General features: G+C 41.5%; 1 long non-coding RNA gene across 1 annotated transcript; it reads left to right on the forward strand.

Moving 5' to 3' along the window:
* The first annotated feature begins 765 nt into the window (after nucleotides 1-765).
* Nucleotides 766-19,608, forward strand: LOC125284949. Its single transcript, XR_007191966.1, has 3 exons — nucleotides 766-890; nucleotides 1,071-1,148; nucleotides 19,505-19,608. It is a non-coding gene; the product is annotated as an uncharacterized LOC125284949 (long non-coding RNA).
* The last annotated feature ends 17 nt before the right edge of the window (nucleotides 19,609-19,625 follow it).

Here is a 19,625-nt window from a genome sequence, read left to right on the forward strand (position 1 = left end):
TTCACATCGTCTATGCCTATGCGATATGCAAATCATTGACTAGCCGTCCAACATGTAGGCCTAATCTGGAGGGAATGTAGATTCCAGAACGGTAGATAAATGTTTTCCATGGCTCTGGTAGATTCGAATGGTAGGCTATAATAATTAGCCTAGTTTGTTTCGCGTTGCTTTGGTTGGACCGCAACAGGAGGTGTGTCCATGTGGATTATTTGCATATTGAGCCCACTGTAGGCTACGCCGCATTTTTCAAGGAAGTAGGCTACAGCAAGACTCAGACTTCAGTCTGTACACCACATTTTCTCGTGATCTGGGCTCGCACTTTTTTGTACAACGTATGTTGTTCGTTGGAGAGAGGTCTTGATAAACAACAGCAGTGAACTAACTTTTTGCCAAGATGACACTTCCTTATTCCCAAACTTCCACGATGTATCGCACAGTAAACGTAGCTTCGGAACCAAACATTACGGGGACGCTTCTGTCTCCTTCTGACGGCGCAACATACAGGACCCTGAGTGTATCTTCACCTGCATCTCAACAAGTACAGTACATCAATGGTGCCCTGGATGGAAATGCAGTTTATGGTGGCATGCGTTACCTGGTCCCTGTTCAGAGGGCCGATTCTTATATGGTGGTCAACCAAGGTGCGCAGGTTATGCCACAACAGGTTATGTCACAGCAGGTTATGACGCCTGTATACTTTCAGAATGTCGGCATGCAGAGAATCAGCGTCAGCAGTGTGGAGGACGTAGCGGTGAGTTAAGTCTAAAAGTTTACCTGCTGGCCAGGCCTAATCACAATGTTTGTTTAGCCATCAGGAGAGGCCTATTATTGAAGAGTGTTATTTCAGAATGATTGTGAATATAGATTCCTATGGCCGTCTAAACTAAAAGGTAGGCAGGCCTAGGCCGCTTAGAGCCATTTTAATGGGAACACATTTGAAACCTTTTTAAAAAAGCCTATATGCTTAACGAAATGTAGATGCCTTGCCTGCACATGAAATAGGTTGACTAAAAGCCTGGGTTAATAGTGGGGATGAGGATGACCGGAGTCTGTTTGCTGTACTTTCATAGGTGGAGAATGGAAATGCTCCCTCTGTTTTCAGCCAGACTTCCAGTCCCACCAAGAGCCCTGAGCCAGTCCATCAAGAGGTAAGCATACAGCAACACACACACACACACACAAATTTGCATAAAAAGCAAACATACACATGACTGACAATGGGTGTTTCTTTGACTTGATGTGAAAAGTCATGTGACTGTGCATTCTTCGTCTTGATTGTATAATCCCCAAGCATATTGTTATGCTGAGGATATGCCTGTTATGCTAAAGGAATCCAGACATCCCAGTAGGTTGTTCCTTAGCTTTTCTAAAGCTTTGTGCGGGAGAGTACTGGCCTGTTCAGTGTATCCACTGGGGTTGTGAGAAACAACATACATGCATATCCCCACCTGTATAGGCCTACTCATATGGCATTTCCATACCTTAATTGTTGTCTGAGAGAGGAGCACGTCTTTTAAAAGTACCCTATGTTTTTGAGCTTTTGGCGTTTACACACACACACACTCTCTGATGCATTTTTTTCTTGTAACTGACAGTGTGCCACAGTTATGCACGGGTTCAGCCAGTTTTTGAGGACAGAGGCTGGACTTTATAGCCTGACGAGCCAGACCCACATTAAAATGTAGGGTCTGGGCACTCACCGTTCACAGTGCTCAGTCCGAGGGGCGGGATAAACGGTGGTCTTTCAAATTCCCTCTGACAGCGCTATGAGTCCCATGCGTTTCCCACCAGCGGAGCTAGTTGGCTAGTTCAAACTTTTGCCAACTTAATAAAAGCTTAACTTGTGTCGCACTGTTCGCCAACATTATCTTTATTTGTTTTCAAGTAGCAGGGAATTCAAGCCAACCCGTTGCAACTCTGGCATCAATCATTATGTTAAGCCCGCCTAACAACTCTATACACGATTTGATTGGCCTGATAGAAGTTTAATTTTTCGAGCTCACAAGCCAACGGAGAGTTGCTAGACTAGCCCTGGCAGCAAATGTAATTTGCCGCCGCTAGGGTGCGTCTAGATTTCTAGGCTATGGGCTTTAGGCAAAACAGTTAAATTCCCAGCATTACTGTACTAACTAATGTTTATGCCTCCAGTTAAAAGATTGACTGAGTAAGCATAGGTGTGTGTGTGTGTGTGTGTGTGTGTGTGTGTGTGTATAGGTGTGTGTTTTGTGCCAGTGTGCCCACACATGTACACGTCATTGTGTTCAGGAGACAGAATCAACATAACCAAGAAGGGTGTGTTGAGGGTGTGCCATGCAGGACTTAGATAGATACTTTACTGATCCCTAGGGGAAATTCAAGGTCACAGGAGCATACAGACATACACACACATTCACTAACAGCAGAAAAAGTCATTAAAAGTATATAATATAAAAAAACACAACTAAGCAACAAGGACTGTAGAAGATAAAGAATATACTAAATATACTAAAATACAAGTTCACTAAATAAAACTTTAAATCTAAATACATTCTAAAAAACAGTATCCACATAGAGGGTGATTAATCAATCAGGTGCGCTTGCAATGATTGAAGCAGGGACTGAGCCTGTGGTCCTCTGTGCATAAGGTAAGGTAAGGTGCTCTTTGTGAATGAGTGTCATGGTGATGGTGCAAATGAGTAAGTCAAACAGTGCAAGAATAAAGTCTATATATCTATGTATAAATAACTATATTAAGAAATGTATAAGTGTGGTCCCAGTTCGGCTGTGGCATGGAGGGAGGGGTTGTGCATATGTGCTAATAAAGCACGCAAACAGTGAGGCAGAATACAATGGTAAAGTGGCTAGTGGACAGACAGTTCAAGACATGGAGGTGGTGAAGAGGAAGACAGACTATGCGGAGAAGTCTATTTCTCCTCTTCCCTTAAGTGATGCATTGAACAGTTTGGCCCTGGGGATGAATGACTTCCTCAGTCTGTCTGTTGTGACCTGAAAGGTATCAAGGGATTTTATTTCAGGCTATAGAGATACTACTGTAAAACATGTCGTGAAATGGCATTAGTTGCTTAGCATCTTTCTTGTGCAGTGGTGTTCTGAAGGATCGCCAACTATTTATATAGATGAAAAATTATTAAAGATGAAAACGATTTTAATTAATAGTGAGGGGTGGGGGCCAATGTGTGTAAGTGCAGTATGTCAAAAATTAATTCACTAATTCAGTTTTGTTCGAGGCAATAGTATGATGTTATACTATTATGTATAGATTTTCCAATTGCCTTTGCTTGGTCATTTTTCAGTAGGCTAAGTAGGTTCAAAAGTCAGCAGGTAGACTGTGACTCGGAGGTGTGAGTAAGCTTAGGACACTCTCACCATCAGGAGCCGTTAAAAGAAACTACGCTGCATGGTGCAAAATCATCCCACAGCACACTTTAGTCATCGCTTCATGTATCATTAGTTCAGGTTGGGGCATGTGAGACAATTTAGTGAAGAGCTCTGAGCAGCTGTTTGTGCAAGCATTATTTAAGTTCCCACTGAAACATTGCCAGTAAATGTGATGTTGCAAAGCCTGCAGTTACGTAAGGGAAAGGTGGATTTAAGCATCTTGTCAGTCAAGGTGAGGTCCCCATCTCATCTGTGTGCTACAGTACTCCTGACATACAGTAGGATCAAAGTTCACTGAAGATAATATCTTAGCTATACAGTAACGGTTGAAGTATGACAGAAAGTGGAAGTATGAGAGGAGTTCTTTATCTCCATTCAGCTTAGAAGAGTCTGTTTTTGCTGTTGTTGGTTTTGTTTTGTTGGCAAGTAAGTGTAAGATGACGTATGGTTCGTTGTAGAATTGCCTGTCAGTAGACTCCAAAGGTGAGATGAGATTTCTATGATTGTCTGTGTGAGCCGCAGTCGCTGCTCAATACAAATTCTGTAATCGAACTGTCATGACAGTAATTTTGTTAGTCTCTCCTGCAGTACATGGTTATGGTATTTAGCAGACGCTTAAAAAAACATTTTTTTTTTTTATTTACAACTATAGAACATAAGGCTTAGAAGAAATCGTGTCAGATGTCAGACAGACTAAATGACATACAAACACATGGTGGACAAGCTATTTTTTAATGGTTGAGGGTTGTCATTTTAGTGTCAGGATTCACACAAATACCAGAGAATGCACATGTCTTCTAAATAGAAATGGGAAGGCACTCTGAGAGCAGATGAGCACTGTATGGAGCTGCATCCTCAGACTGCAGGGACAGAGGCACAGGTCCTGGAAAAGAGTGTGACCTGGACTAAATGTGCCTTCTGTAGCACCTGCTGACATCTGACATGATTTCTTCTTAGCCTTATGTTCTATAGTTGTAAATAAAAAAAAAATAACAACCTATTAAAGTGTTATATCAACTATTAAAGAGTTTATTAGTTCAAAATTCTTGGCTTAATCCTATTTATCTTTTGAGGCAAACAATAACTTGTACATGCTGTCTCTCATAACTGTGTTTAGTGACTCACCTCTGAGTGAGATTATAATGAAAGAAGCGCTGAGGCTTTGTTATGAACTCAATTACTTTATGCCTGCTGGGACTTGGTTTGGGGGAATGTGGGGGCCTACTCATGAAACTTGTGGCTTCACACGTCTGTTTCACAGATGCATGTCAGGTTAACTCTTTCCATCTGCCTTTGAGTAGGTTAAAGCCACTTTGTGGAATGAATATTATACCTGAAATCAAGAAAAAAGGTCACTCCCATTTATTATTGAATTGTTTCAGCTCTGTGTGATGTGACTACCTCAGCTCTACTGGAGCAGCAGTCTGGTGTCATACTGTTTTACACATGCATCCATGAACACAGACGAGGAGGTACAGTGCTACTGTTACCAAAGCTGGATATGGAATATCACCTTCCGGGCTCCAGCTTGCTGACTGAGCCAGTTCACTTTGGTTCACTTTCACATCCTCCTCTGTGACCTGTTTCTGGAGGGCAGTGGCTCAGCCGAACTGTATACTCAAGCAGGTCAAGGTAAACACAAATGTAGTGTTTTTGCCTTACTACGGGGAATTACAGTGTAATTACCTCAGTCGCCCAGGGCAGGTTGTTACCTGGATCCCTGTGCTGTGTGATAATATTTAAAGCACCTTCAAGTGCAATGCTTGTCTGACATACCTTGGCAACCTAAATCTGTGCCTGAGTAATGTCACATTAGTAAGCATGAATGCTAGCGATGCATTTGGTTCTCTCAAATTCATTTTGATAAAACGCTGGATTCTCAAGTGAATTACATCTGGACAGATCCAGAAGGGTTTGAATGTTTATCAAAGCAAAGTTAGAAATGGCCTTGCCTTGCATCCTACGCTAGCCTATACAAAATGAAGCAAGCAACTCATGATTTCGCCTGCAGGCGTTTCTCTGATAGCCATGAGACCAAAGTGGAAAATGCCATCTGTTTCCTCTTACAGCTGTGTTGAACCACAACCCACAAACTCGGCAGGGATGCAAAAAAGTACACTGGAAGGTGTTGTCAAGTTGTTGTAGAAGCAGGCCCACTGTGCTGCACCATCAAGGGAACAGAGACATTGGACCAGGCCTTTTTTACTGATCCAGAGATGGATTTACTCCCTCAACAATGTGATTGTGTTTTAGATATCAAGTCAAGACATTAAAGTTTGGAGATGGAGTAGGAGGCCGCTCAGCTGCACAGTACTGTAATCCTCATTCATATTCTTGTTTCAGTTCTAAATGCCACACAACTGAAAGGAAAATGCATATTTGAACTTCACCTGAAATTTCAAGATTTCTAGAATTGGCTAATTGTTGCTTCTGCGATCGTGGGAGAAGTCATTAGCGTCAACATTCAGGTAGTCGTTTGTAGTGTCGGCAATTTAGCTCACACCTTTTGGAGTGGTGCCAAAGCCAGTCCCATCTTAATGACAGGGCGCCACCTCCTTCATAAGGACTTGGGTAGGGAGCTGTGAGAGACAAACATTTCTTTGGATTGCTAACCAATGATATAGAGAAAGAAAACCAAACTCTGTGTTATGCTGTTATGCATTAACACAATGCAGTTGTTGTGTGCACCCTTAGGTCTCATAGCAAAGCATGATTACATATGTGTGATGGTGTTAATGCTTCAAATTCATTCTGTAATTGCCAGGTTATAAATATGTCAGTTGAAATTCTAGGTTACAAAACATTGTGAAGAATTGCACTGGATAGAGTTACTTTCTTGGCAAGCATTTAACTTAGCAGAGTGTAGTGAGACTTTGAATGGATATGTTATGCCAGTTGTTTCTGATGAAATTTCCCTAATTCCTTTATCTGCTGTAAACCAGTAAAACCTGGTGTTGACGCAGATCTCTTAAAATGTGGAAAATATGCAGGATCTGGCCTCTGCCTAGTGATGTAATCTGATGGTCAAACTAAAATCGAAAGTGTTGCATTAGTACTCAGGGTAAAAATCGAATGCTTGAACTGTTTTTAGATGAAAGGTTGCTGGTAAACCCTAGAAACATTCTGTGAAACCAGAAGTTTGTTTCTGAGGTAGTAACAAATGTTTGTCTCTCATTCTTTCTCTATGTCCCTCTTGGCTGTATGAAAGCTGAGATCCTACTGTGTGCATTCAAGCCAATGAACACAGGGGCTTCTCTTTTCCTGTTGTGTAAGTGATGCCTTGGACCTGTGGGATGACCCAGTTCTGCTCTCTCAGGTGCACAGACCTCTCCATTGTTGCCTACAGAATAAAGGATGATGAGGCTATGATTGGTATGTTTCTCCTGACAGACATATTCGGATGGTTTAGCGGAATCCTTCTTCTTATCAAATTGACGAAAGTATTTCTCAATGTCTGTGAGAAGTGATTTGCTATTTGGATTGAAGCCACCAAGATGTACACAGATCCCAGACGCTGGCTGGCTGGGAAGCCGGAGGAGAAAAACAAGCTCTCAGAGAGATAAAGAACTCCCCACTCATGCCAAGCTCGGGTAATTCTAACTTCGTACGTTTGAATAACACAAGTGATGCCTAATTGGTAAAGCTTCCCAAGATGACAGAGGATACTTTTGGACTGTTGCACAAACTGTAGAATGGCTCCAGGGTTGTCCTTACAGACTTGATATAGGGAGTGGAGGGGATTTCTCTTAGTTTTTCTACTTTTAGAATTGCATGTTGTCCTGGCTTTTTCGAGAGACAGAAGAAGAAAGAGTTGAGTTGTTTATCTGTATCTAAATATACTTTTAGAACTTTTGTACAGCTTAACTGGACAGAGGAGGTCAGTGGTACATCATTATTCTGGGATTACCCAAATTGGAGAATTTTCAACTACGGCATAAACCAACAAAACCTTTCATTCATTATAGGTTCATTTCTACTCAGGGTGTGTAATTGGATTACAGGTTACTGTTCATGGAAAGAAAAGAAAATAGGAGAGTTGGCTTTAATATTGTAAGTAAAATGGCGAAGTTTTAGATACTAGTCATAATCAAACAATAGTCAAGTACAATTCTGTTGCCTGCTCTGTTGCTCTCCTGGTTATTATTTGTATGGTGTATAGCAAATCTCATAAAAATGAATGAATGATCAGGTAACTTTGGATGAAGATAACTACTGATAACATTTGACTATCTGTAGTATCAATGTTATACAGAAAAACATATTCTGAATATTTTGAAGTACTAGTATTTTCCGTATTATTTACATGATGAATGTGGATGCTAGGTTTTTCTCATGTGTTGGACACATTGTTTATTATTTTAGGTCTATTCACTTCTGTATAACTATTGAAAACTGTTGAAAAAGGTTGTGTAAACCCCTCAATTGAAGGACAAGGGTTCTTCAAGGGGTCTTCTCGATTGTTTCTATTGACCGTGGGATAGTTTATTTAAGCTTAGTTTGTATCAAGTTTGTGTTTAGACTTGAATTTTTCATTTTAGGACCAGAGTACCCTTTTACTAGTGAGTGGCTTTGACAAGCTCCTCCCACTGAAAGGGCAGTGCCCTCAAGGTTTTTCCCCCAGACCCTACCCTGAGTTTTGTATTAAAGGCACTGGATTGGCTTAGAGATGTCAAACTGACTGAATTGAAGTATGGCCCCCTGGAGAAAAATGCCCACCTCTGGCCCAGCGAGACCTGTTCTCGTGCCATGTTGCCCTAGACTGGTTGGGTCAGACTTATGCAGGGATCCAGCTAATACACAAACTGCTAAACAGCTCTCAATCACCTTCCATGAAAACTCACTGTCAGCATGCAAAGAATGTTCCCACATCAGACACGCCCCACAATGCAATGCCACACACCCACACTCAGAACAAAGACCTCCATGAGCTCTGCTGACAGACATAACACCTTTTGGCCATGCTGAACTAAATGTGTGCACTTTTCAGCAGTAGCGCTGTTCAGTGTCTTCCACATGTTTACAGTTAAGGTTTAAGTGTCAGCAAATGGCTTGTTGATTGCTTATGGGGGCTCAGAAAATACAGTATTGCTTGCTGCATTGCTTTTTGAAGCCTATGTGGACAGTCCAGTCTGAAGTTTTTTTGGACAGTGCCTTCCTGTGTTGGAGATTGGAGAGGTTGGAAACATTGTTTTCTCATAAACCTGTAAAACTCGCCATTGCAATCACTGCTGGTACCATGCAACAGAGAAGCTGAGCATTTACCAAAGTGCAGAATGTGTGTAGTTTAAAGAGAGAATGGCTCAAGGCAGCAACACTGCTCAACACGTGTGAACCTGTTCATCGCACACACACACACACACATACACACACACACACACACACACACACAAACACACGCACACACAGTGGAATCTTGCCTGACAGCTTTGCCACACCTGTGCATCAAATCATTGTGTGGGAGTAACTTGCAGGAGACTGTTGCCACCTTTCATGTTGATGCCACCTGAACCTTCCTGTACTTCAAAAGAACACACACATTGTAAACATGTTAATCATCACCTGAGGAGGAAGGGTCAGATCTCAGAAGACACCGAGAGGCACTTGAATTATCTACTAACTGGTCTTTGCTTCAAAGAGTAACTTTGCAATGCACTTGCTCTGTATAGCCAAAGCCATGTTCAAAAGCATTTCAGCCAAAGCAGACTTGAGCTGACAACATGTACAGTAGCGCAGGCAGGTCATTTACTCTCACACTCATGATACTCTCACACTTTGTTAGGTAAAACTCAGCCAGCTCTCCCACATGCACAATGTGTTTTGTTCAAATGGGGGGTATCTGAACGTGAGGGAATGGGAGTACAACAGTGTTGTTTCCGAAAATAAAATCATATATCATGAGTCCAGTGTGTTAATGCCAGTGCTGAACAACTCATACCGCGGCGCATTATTTTGGCGCCAGAGTCCAGACACAAAGCCCAGAGCCCACGCACGCATCTCAGGGACACAAGTTGGAACTGGAACTGCGAGGGCTCCTCCTGAGCGGCCACACGGAGATATCTCTCAGCTGTTGGCGTTCTGGAGTCGTCGTGAGGCAAACTGAGGGCATCTTGGGGGAGAGATGCACTTCATTACAGCAAGGAGATCAGAGGAGTAGAAACACACTGGAGTTTTGCTGATGAGATAAAGTATGTGATTTGATGCTGCCATTAACGGAACAAGTAAGGGCAAATCCAATTGGAATGCCTTGATTTTATGAAGATAAAAAAGTACAAAAGAAACACAGATCCCTATCCTTTTGTATTTTTGATCACAAGAGATGTTGTTACACGCCATGGACTCTCACAAATTGATGCCATACAGGCAGGGGCGCAGGAGATATTTTGAAAGTGAGGGGGACCAAATTGTGAACACAAACCCATAGTGAGATGAGATTTCCAGATATCGGATCGTCACCTCTGGCCCACTTTCGACCATAAACTTGCCAGAATATTAAGATAATACCATTGATTGATTTCAAAATATTTTTTGATAAAAATGGTCAAAACTGTGAGATGAGCACAACGCCAGATTTGCCCTCAGACCAGGGGGGTATTCCATCAACCTCGCTGGGCCAACCCTGGCTTATTTCGATAAGTCTCGCTAATTTTAGTGAGAATTCCGTTCCATTAATGAGGTTAATGTGAATCCCAGCTTGGTAACCATGGGAATTTATGCCACAGAACTAACCTGCTCCGTAGCAGGTTAAAGGAGAATTACGGTGTGATATTGACCTAAAGTGTATTGAAACATGATACCGAGTGTGAACGTATGTCTCATAGCCCATCTCGGCTTGTCCCCTGCACTCCAAATCTGGAGCTAGTTAGCCGATGCTACCAACAGCTTTTTCAATAGTGGTGCTTCGGCATCGGGCTAGCCATACAAATAAATCACTGTTTTACACCCATTTACGAGGCTCAATGTATCTCCACACTTCATTGGTAGACTTCCGAGGGCCCTGATATTTAAAACGAGACATTGAGAACTTTGAAAAAGCACTGGTAGTTTACTTACAAGACGATTTATACAGACAGTATCTTCACGAAGTTTAGCGTTTGCAGCCATCTTGAATTTAGTCACGATAAATTCGAGCAACAGTAAGAATGAACAGGTATGATCCAGGGGATCAGATTCCAAAAAATAATTCAGTGGAAATGCATGGATTCCAGTTGCTGCTACTGGAAGAAACTGGAATCCATGCATTTCCACTGAATTATTTTTGGAATCTGATCCCTTATCATACCTGTAAATTCTTACTCGTTGCTCGTTGGAGTGCAGGGGACAAGCCGAGATGGGCTATGAGACATACGGTTCACACTCGGTATCATGTTTCAATACACTTTAGGTCAATATTACACCGGAATTCTCCTTTAACTTTCAAGCTAAATTAAGCTGTGTTGCAAAAAAAAACAATCAGTTGGAAAACGAGTCCAAAAAGATGGTTCCGTCAACCTGTGCTCTCGTCACCTGTAGCCTACAACTTCAAAAATAGGCCTAGAAATGTTTTTTTCCGACAGTGCACCAAGCGTGGATTTACACATTCACTAGCTCCAAAGAATGTATGAAGAGTATGCGTTTAAACATGTTTTAACTTCACATGCGTGTGGTTCTAGGAATCGTGCTACTCTGTGTCACTTACGTTCGGTGGTGGTGGTGTAACGTGCAGCGAGACGGCATAAGAAAGGATAAATTCTTGCGTGTTCGCTGGTTCGCTTCCCATACGAAGTATTAAGGCTACATTGTTTATCACCTTGATAATGGCATTTTTAGTTATAATCTTTGATGAAAGACATATGTCTACTGCTGATAAAGGGTCATGCACATTTGGTAGGCTGTTCAGTGACAGAATATAGCCCACTGGCAAAGCTATCTGATGCAAGCCCAAGGATAATTATTCTGTAGCCTTGGCAGCTAATAATTAAAACTGCTTCATTTGGCTATAGGCTATTATGTTGATACTTATTTATTTTATGACCACCTACACCTATACAATAATTTGGAGCGAACACTTTTAATCTAAGAACGTAAGCTATAGATAGTTTTGAATATCCATATGCATATCCATAAGTTGTTTTTGAGTTTATACTATTTATTCATTCACTCGTTTTGTTCAAGCATAGACTGTATAGTCTTTGTGTTCAAGAGTGAAGCCAATCAAACTTTGATTTCAAACCATACCATTGCTGTTTTAAATGTATGCTTCCATTATTCTCCAATTTCTGTAGGCAATCTATTTTTTTCTCTCGATGTTAAATTTGATGACTTTCGATGGAAATCCTGTAGATGGCGCTTGCCAAATGGAACAGAAATCGTCTAGTATTGTCTTTATTTTACGACATATATCCTCTTTTCGTCAATCTACTGTTTTGGTCACCTGTTCTACCTCGTGCACGAGCAGAGATGAAGCGGAACTAAACCTCGCTTGAATAAATGAGGCCAAGATGCCGCTAACTTGAGTTAATGGAACGGCTTCAGCCCCAAGTGAAAGTCTACGCTAGTTCAAGCCAGGCTATTTCTGTTAAGCGCCGCCTTCATTAGCGAGGTTGATGGAATATCCCCCAGCTTCTTGCTATGTGCAATTCTACATTTATTTATTTATTATGACCGCCGCGCAGCGAAGTGACCTAACATAGTCAAAACTGCACGAAATTGGAAGTGTAGGATCATTATGACACCCTCTGAATGCACGCCAAGTTTCGTGGAATTCCGTTCATGGGGGGCCACACAATAAATTAATTTATGTTACTATACACCAACTGGCCTGTAGGTGGCGGAGACAGTTTTCTGTGAATATCTCGAGAACCGTGGGGGCCTAGGAGGTCCACCTTTTTTTTTTGTGTGTTGGTCTTAAGGGGCATGTCAACCCATCCCATTACCACTTATTTCATGTATAGCGCCACCTAGTTAAAAATTAAAAGCAAAAAATTAGGTGTTTTCATCACAATATCTCTGGCTGACATGGTCAAAACTGCAACGAAATTGAAAGTGTAGGATCATTATGACACCTTCGAATGCATGCCAAGTTTTGTGAACTTTCGTTCATGGGGGGCCTTACAATAAAATAATTTATGTGTACATTTAGTGACCCATGACACCAACAAGGATTCCTGGGACACTGAAAGACCGGGGTACCGCTAAACTTAGTGGGCATGTAACCCCACATGGATAGCATGGAACCATCGTTTTTTCGTTTTTGATCTGGAGCCCCCGCTGTACTGGACCCCGAAAGGAGGGTAGGGCAGACACAGTTTTCTGTGAATATCTTGAGAACCATAGGGCCTAGGATGACCAATTTTTTCTGTATGTTTGCCTCCAGGGGTCATGTTAACCCATTCCATGTGCACACATGTGCATAAACAGATACACACGCACACACATACATTCACAGTAATCATAACATTATGACACATACTCACACAGTAGACATATGTACGCATGCATGCACATGCACAAACACACATACGCAGACAAACACACAAGCACGCACACCCACACACACATAAACATAAACGTGTGCATGCACACATGCACACAATTAAAGAATTTCTCAGAATTATGAACAGGCAAGATGGGGGTGGGGTTGTATAAAATCAATTTTACATGTGAAATCTATGAACTAATCATGTTTTGGTACTTGTTGTCTAGCAGATACCAGTGAGAATTGAGTGTGGATAATGCAATTTAGTGAGACAGTTAGAATCATATAGGCCTTTCAGCGTGATTTATTTTTGTGGAACAAATGTGCTGGACTGGGCGGTGGTCATATTTTGTACCGCTCTGTGGTACATCTAGTTTTAGATTTATTTCACACTATTTGGGCCAATGGTAGAATACTCTAAAAGCAAAATCGGATGTTGATATTTTATGAAGCTATGAATGAATCATCATGCCTATGATCCAAACATAGACTACATGATCAAATAGCCTAGTTCGGCTTATACTTAAATTGTCTGGTATAAACCAAATCCACTCTCCACTATGTGTTTGCAGTTAATATTTATGCAACGTTAGAACATGTTGGCTTAACAAGTTACCAGTCCAGAACACACAGAAAATTGCAACAGAAAGTTGTCATTCAAATATCATTTTTGTTAGTCAAGTTTTAGTCGACTAAAAGTCTCGTCATTTTAGTCTAGTTTTAGTCAAAAGGAAACTAAAGGTATCTTAGTCTTAGTCAGTTTTAGTCAACACATTTTAGTCTTTTTTTTTATAACAAATTATTTCTGATTACCATGAGTCAAATAGTGTTTCACACATCTCAATTTTCCAACAATATTGTGTGTCCACAGGGCTACTCTGTTATAATTACTCATTCTGATTTTTTGTCAGTCAGTATGTTTACATGCACAGGTAAGTCGAGCTACAGTTATAGCTCGGCTGGGATTTGACCATAGACAGTAAAAGATTTGACTGGACCACTGTCATATTCGTAGACCAGTGTTTCTCAAAGTGTGGTCCGGGTATCACAAGTGGTCCGCAAGCAGACGTGGTTAAATATAATATAGATGAGTTGTTTGCAATATAACTTGTATGTAAATCCAAATAGTTCTGCAACACTGTCTATGTAAGATATGCCAGTTTAAATCATACAGTATGAATCCTCTGACACAAAAGACAATAAGCAAGGTGGTTCAGTAAGTAGGCCTATTGTGTAGACTAATTATAGGCTACTGTTGAAGTAGGTCTAATCTTTTTTTTTTTTTTAGACAGGGTTAGTTAAGTGGTCCTGAAACTGAAAAAGTTTGAGAAACACTGTCGTAGGCCGAACTATTAATGTTTTACTCCGCCTTGCTAGATGGCGATATGCGCCCAAACACAACACATTCCCCAAACAGACTCTCCATCTTAGCCATAGCTAACTTGCTAGCGAACTTTCCATATTAGCTTACTTGCTAGCAAACTTTGCATCATCAGTCTAACTAGATGAATAGTTGACATTACATGCTGAACATTTTCGTATGGACATTCTGGGGGATGTTAATTTGTATGAGAGAAGCTTCAACTTCTGGGTATGTAGCATTGTGGCATAAAGCTTAGGTTGCTAACTCTGGCAGAAATCTCCAGTGTTCTTGTTCCATGTAGTTTCGTGTTGCAGCCACAGGGTTGCAGCAGCAGCGCATTAGACTAGCCTACAGGAAAGCTGTTGCATTATGAACTCATTCGAATATTTTGAAAACGTAACAGCTAGATATTCTGTCTTCTCATTTTGTAGACGAACATGAAGGGAGATTTTATCTTAGTTTTTATTTCATGCAAAACATTTTAGTCTCGTCTTTTTTCGTCAACAATAATGCATCTTAAGATAGTCAGTGTCAGTGACTATCTTAAGTCAGTGTTTCAGGACATTACTGCCGTCTCGTCATCGTCTCGTCTTAGTCATGAAAAAAAAGGTCGTTGACGAACATATTTCCTCTCGTCTCGTCTGACGAAATGAACACTACTAGGCTACCATAAATCCTCAAATTATGTCCGATTGATTCTATTTATAGCCGGACAAATAATGGCAGGTTCCCATAGCCTATACAAGACGGGGTAACAATTGCCTATACCAACAATTGCCATCAGTCCACCAGCACTAGAAGACATTGTTTCGATTTAAGTCAATGAAATAACACCTCTTCTTAATATTTTATTATATTGTTGGTTGGATTAATAGCCTACGGTTGGCAAAGAAAAGTCGTTTTCCTACCATGGGTCTCCAACACACGTTCTCAAGCTCACTCTCTTGCCGCCCCTTTCGAGGTAATTGCCAGACTGAAGCCTAGGCTACTACATTTAAACACAATTGTTGCACGACCTCTACGAATTTAATAAAAAGTAATTCGCGCTTACGAATTTAATAAAAAGTAATAAATCATGCATAATTAAACAATAACTCAATTTAGGCTACTTGGCTACTCAAAAAGGTTTCTATTCGGCTACAGCACAACCCCTATTCAATGAATGGCTGCCTTGTCTCGCAATAAACAGCGGCACTTGTTTCACTTCAATGTCACAATCCCGACACTTTTTCAACTGCATGAAACATAACAGTGAACCATCAAATATCTCCCAGATTTCAGTGCCCATCAGTCTTAACATTTAGCAATATAATCAAACAGTCCAAAAGTAAATTAAATCCCAAACCAAACCGAAAATGTTATGCTTTTGATAGCCTACCGGTATGCCGCTCCAAACGAAACATGTATAAATGCAGGTTAGAAATTAAAAAAGCCTGCCTTGAATAGCCTACCAGCTTGCCTCAAATAAAGATGCTGTGCTTTGCAAAAGACCCCAGCCATAATTTGAGGATTCACGCTAAGCAAGTAGCCTGGATTATTTTATGATGGTTGTTAGTAGAAAAACTGGCTTCAGATATCCAACAGAGTGAATATGAGATTGTGCCGTCTTACACTGTAGATGGCTGTGGTTAGTGATGTGATGCTGTTAATGGGGAGTTTTACATAGTTAGCGCAAAGCATATAGGTTATTATTTATTTAGCTTACCTATAAGGCTTTTTTCCCTTATCAAAAGTGAGGGGGATGACGGCCGTCTCTTCAGCACTGCGGGGGACATATCCCCCACGTCCCCCGTGCCGTTTCTTCAGCACTGCGGGGGACATATCCCCCACGTCCCCCGTGCCGTCTCTTCAGCACTGCGGGGGACACGTCCCCCAAGTCCCCCGTGCCGTCTCTTCAGCACTGCGGGGGACACGTCCCCCACGCCTCCTGCGCCCTTGCATACAGGTAGGAAAGCACAGTGTTCTAAAACCTCAGTAGTTTGCAGAGGATATGGACGCAGTGGCATTGCATTTGCTACATCAATGTTTCCAAACCTGTAGTACTGATGTAATGGCACAGGAAACATGAAAGTGCAGCATTGTGTGTTCACAAGTTCTCATGGGAAGTGTTTGTTTGATGTGTCTGTAGATTCATTGACATATTTAAAGATCTAAAAAAATTAGATGAAGTGTGTGTTTGTTATGTCTACAGAGTTACAGTATTACTCTGAACCTGACCGCTTGTTCAGGGCCGTATCTTTTACACATTCTACTGAAGCTTGAGGAATGTGGCTCTGTCTGAAGGGCCGTAGCAGGAGAGCAATGCTCATGTCTTTAGTTGAGTGGGATGAACGTTGACAGACAGATAAGTGAGCAGGCTGCTATTTGAACAGAGTATTAGACAGGGATGGGCCAGCTGATAAGTGATGGCATTCTTAGGTTCTGAGCGCCGTGTGTGAAAGTGACAGCACATTACTTAAGATTCACATCACATACACATACTTTGACCGTGTGTTATCAGTGCTGTCTGTCACAGCGTGGCGTCCCATGATGTGTTTTTTTTTATCTATATAGTATTTTCTCTCTCTCTCTCTCTCTGTGTTTGGGGTGGGGGGGATCACATGTGCAGATGGTTTTACAGTCGTGCTGTCTACTGAGTTTTTTTTCTGAAAGAGGAGGGGATAGATTTGCTGATTATTTAAACAAGAATCTGAGGAGATCAACCCATTCCATTTCATTCCCTCCTCTACTGAGTCTCTTAGTAGCTTTGCATGTCAGTGAATCTTCTAGTGGTGATCTGAAGATTGTTTTGACATGTACAAGACATACAACGTGTCCTGAGGGAGTTCGTTTTCAAGGGAGGTAGCGTTCAGGGGAGGTAGTGTTCAATTCGTGCTGAACACTATGGCTTTTAAAGGAGAAGTTCGATGTGATATAAAAATAATTCCATGGAAATTCCATGGATTCCAGTTGCTGCTACTGGAAGAAACTGGAATCCATGCATTTCCACGGAATTATTTTTGGAATCTGATCCCTTATCATACCTGTTCATTCGTACTCGTCGCTCGACTTATCGTGACTAAATTCAAGATGGTGGCGAACGGTAAACTTCCTGAAGGTACTGTCTTGTAAATAAACTACCAGTGCTTTCTCAAAGTTCTCAATGTCTCATTTTAAATGTCAGGGCCCTCGGAAGTCTACCAATGAAGTGTGCAGTGTTGTAATGTAACGGAGTACAAATACTTCGTGACTGTACTTAAGTAGAAATTTCACGTATCTAGTACTTTACTTCGCTATTTAAATTTATGTCAACTTTCACTTTTACTCCACCACATTTCCTAGATAAAATGTATACTTTTACTCCGTTATATTTCCACTAAGCATCTTAGTTTTCGTTACTAAAACATAAAATTAGAAGAAATGTGTGCGACTGCAATAAGGGAGGTTTGGCCGAATCACTGCCCCTAGATTGCATTACGCGACGCTTCGCGACTCTATTTCAATATTCAGCTTGTTTGTTGCTAAAGGAGGAGAACGCACAACTGAAACCGCCATGAGCACGAGCATCTACTGGAGGACCTCCCGTTATCATAGACGACCACCCCGACGATAGTGGTGAACTCGGTGAACAGGGTACTGGTGAAGATAACGTCATACACCCGTGGCCGTATTTGCAAGAAATGTTTCTGTACATTGGCAGCTTCTGTGAAGCTGAACACTCCGCTACCTGCCTCAGCGGCCTGTGAAAGGCTATTTAACATCGCAGGACTTGTCTTCAGTCAAAGAAGAGTAAGACACGTTAAACTAGGACACGTTCCGCATTCTGTGCATGACACCAATGCAATGCCTCTGCATGGGTTGTAGTGAGGGAGTTCTCCCCTCCCCAAAAAAGAGTTGGTTGGGTCCATATAGCCCGTCTTTTCCAAAAAGTTTTCTCAGATACGGATAGCCGATCCGGCTCTAAAGACACAAGCGTCAGGAAGGATGGATGGTAGAAAGAGGCTAGGAGAGACTGAGCAGCAGATCAACCAGTCGACCACTGAAAAGTGATGAGCCTGAAATTAGTGATGAGGAGGCCATGACTACAGGGACAAGTAGAGAGTATAAATTAAAGTTATTTAATGTAAGAAAGAGCAATTACCCTGCATGATAAACCTATATGCCTTGTTTGCTTAAAGGAGGGTGTAGAAAAAGAGTAGGCTAAAAATCACCAAGCAACAATATAGCCTACCCATGCAAAAAACATTAGTTCAATATGCCTCTTTGTGGAAGCGTAGGATAGGTTACATTTCAAAGGCTTTCTTTCTTTCTTTCTTTCTTTCTTTCTTTCTTTTTGTTAACTTGTGGAATGGTGGAATATTTTTTGTTAACTTCTCAGTTGAAGTGAATTATTATGACCGCCGCGCAGCGAAGCGGTGGTCATATAGGTTTAGTCAGATTTTTTCTTTTTTTTTTTTCGCATGTCCAAATTTCCGTCAAGGATTCCTGGGACACTGAAAGACCGGGATCCTACACTTTCAATTTCGTGCAGTTTTGACCATGTCAGCCAGAGATATTGTGATGAAAACACCTAATTTTTTGCTTTTTATTTTTTAACTAGGTGGCTATATACATGAAATAAGTGGTAATGGGATGGGTTGACATGCCCCTTAAGACCAACATACAAAAAGGTGGACCTCCTAGGCCCTACGGTTCTCGAGATATTCACAAAAAACTGTCTCCGGCCACCTACAGGCCAGTGGGTGTATAGTAACATAAATTAATTTATTGTGTGGCCCCCCATGAACGGAATCCCACGAAACTTGGCGTGCATTCAGAGGGTGTCATAATGATCCTACACTTTCAATTTCGTGCAGTTTTGACTATGTTAGGTCACAGATACCTGCGATTACAACACCTCATTTTTACTTTTTTGTGTTTAACTAGGTGGCGCTATACATGAAATGAGTGGTTATGGAATGGGTTGACATGGCCCCTTGAGATCAACATACAAAAAAAATGGTCCTCCTAAACCTTACGGTTCTCGAGATATTTACAGAAAACTGTGTCTGCCCTACCCTCCTTTCGGGGGGTGCAGTCCAGCGGGGGGGGCTACAGATCAAAACGAAAAACGATGGTTCCATGCTATCCATATGGGGTTACATGCCCACTAAGTTTCGTCTAGACGGCTGTCATTTATCACTCTGCAATTTAGCCTGCTCCTGACCAATTAAATTAATAAAACAAAAACAAAAGTTAGCTAAATGAAACTGAACCCCCCCACCCCCTTTATATATCTCTCCGGAGACATATATTTTAATTCCCCTGTGTTTGTTCTGTCCTCTCGTCAGGAGGAGGTGGTGGAGACAGTGGTGCAGAAGATCTCAGGGTGGAGATAAAGGCTGAGCTGCCTGAACCGGACCTCACGCCCAAGCTGGACACACGCTACTTCGGAGAGCTGCTGGCGGAGGT

This window comes from Alosa alosa, chromosome 2 (genome assembly GCF_017589495.1).
Source record: "Alosa alosa isolate M-15738 ecotype Scorff River chromosome 2, AALO_Geno_1.1, whole genome shotgun sequence".
NCBI lineage: Eukaryota > Metazoa > Chordata > Actinopteri > Clupeiformes > Clupeidae > Alosa > Alosa alosa.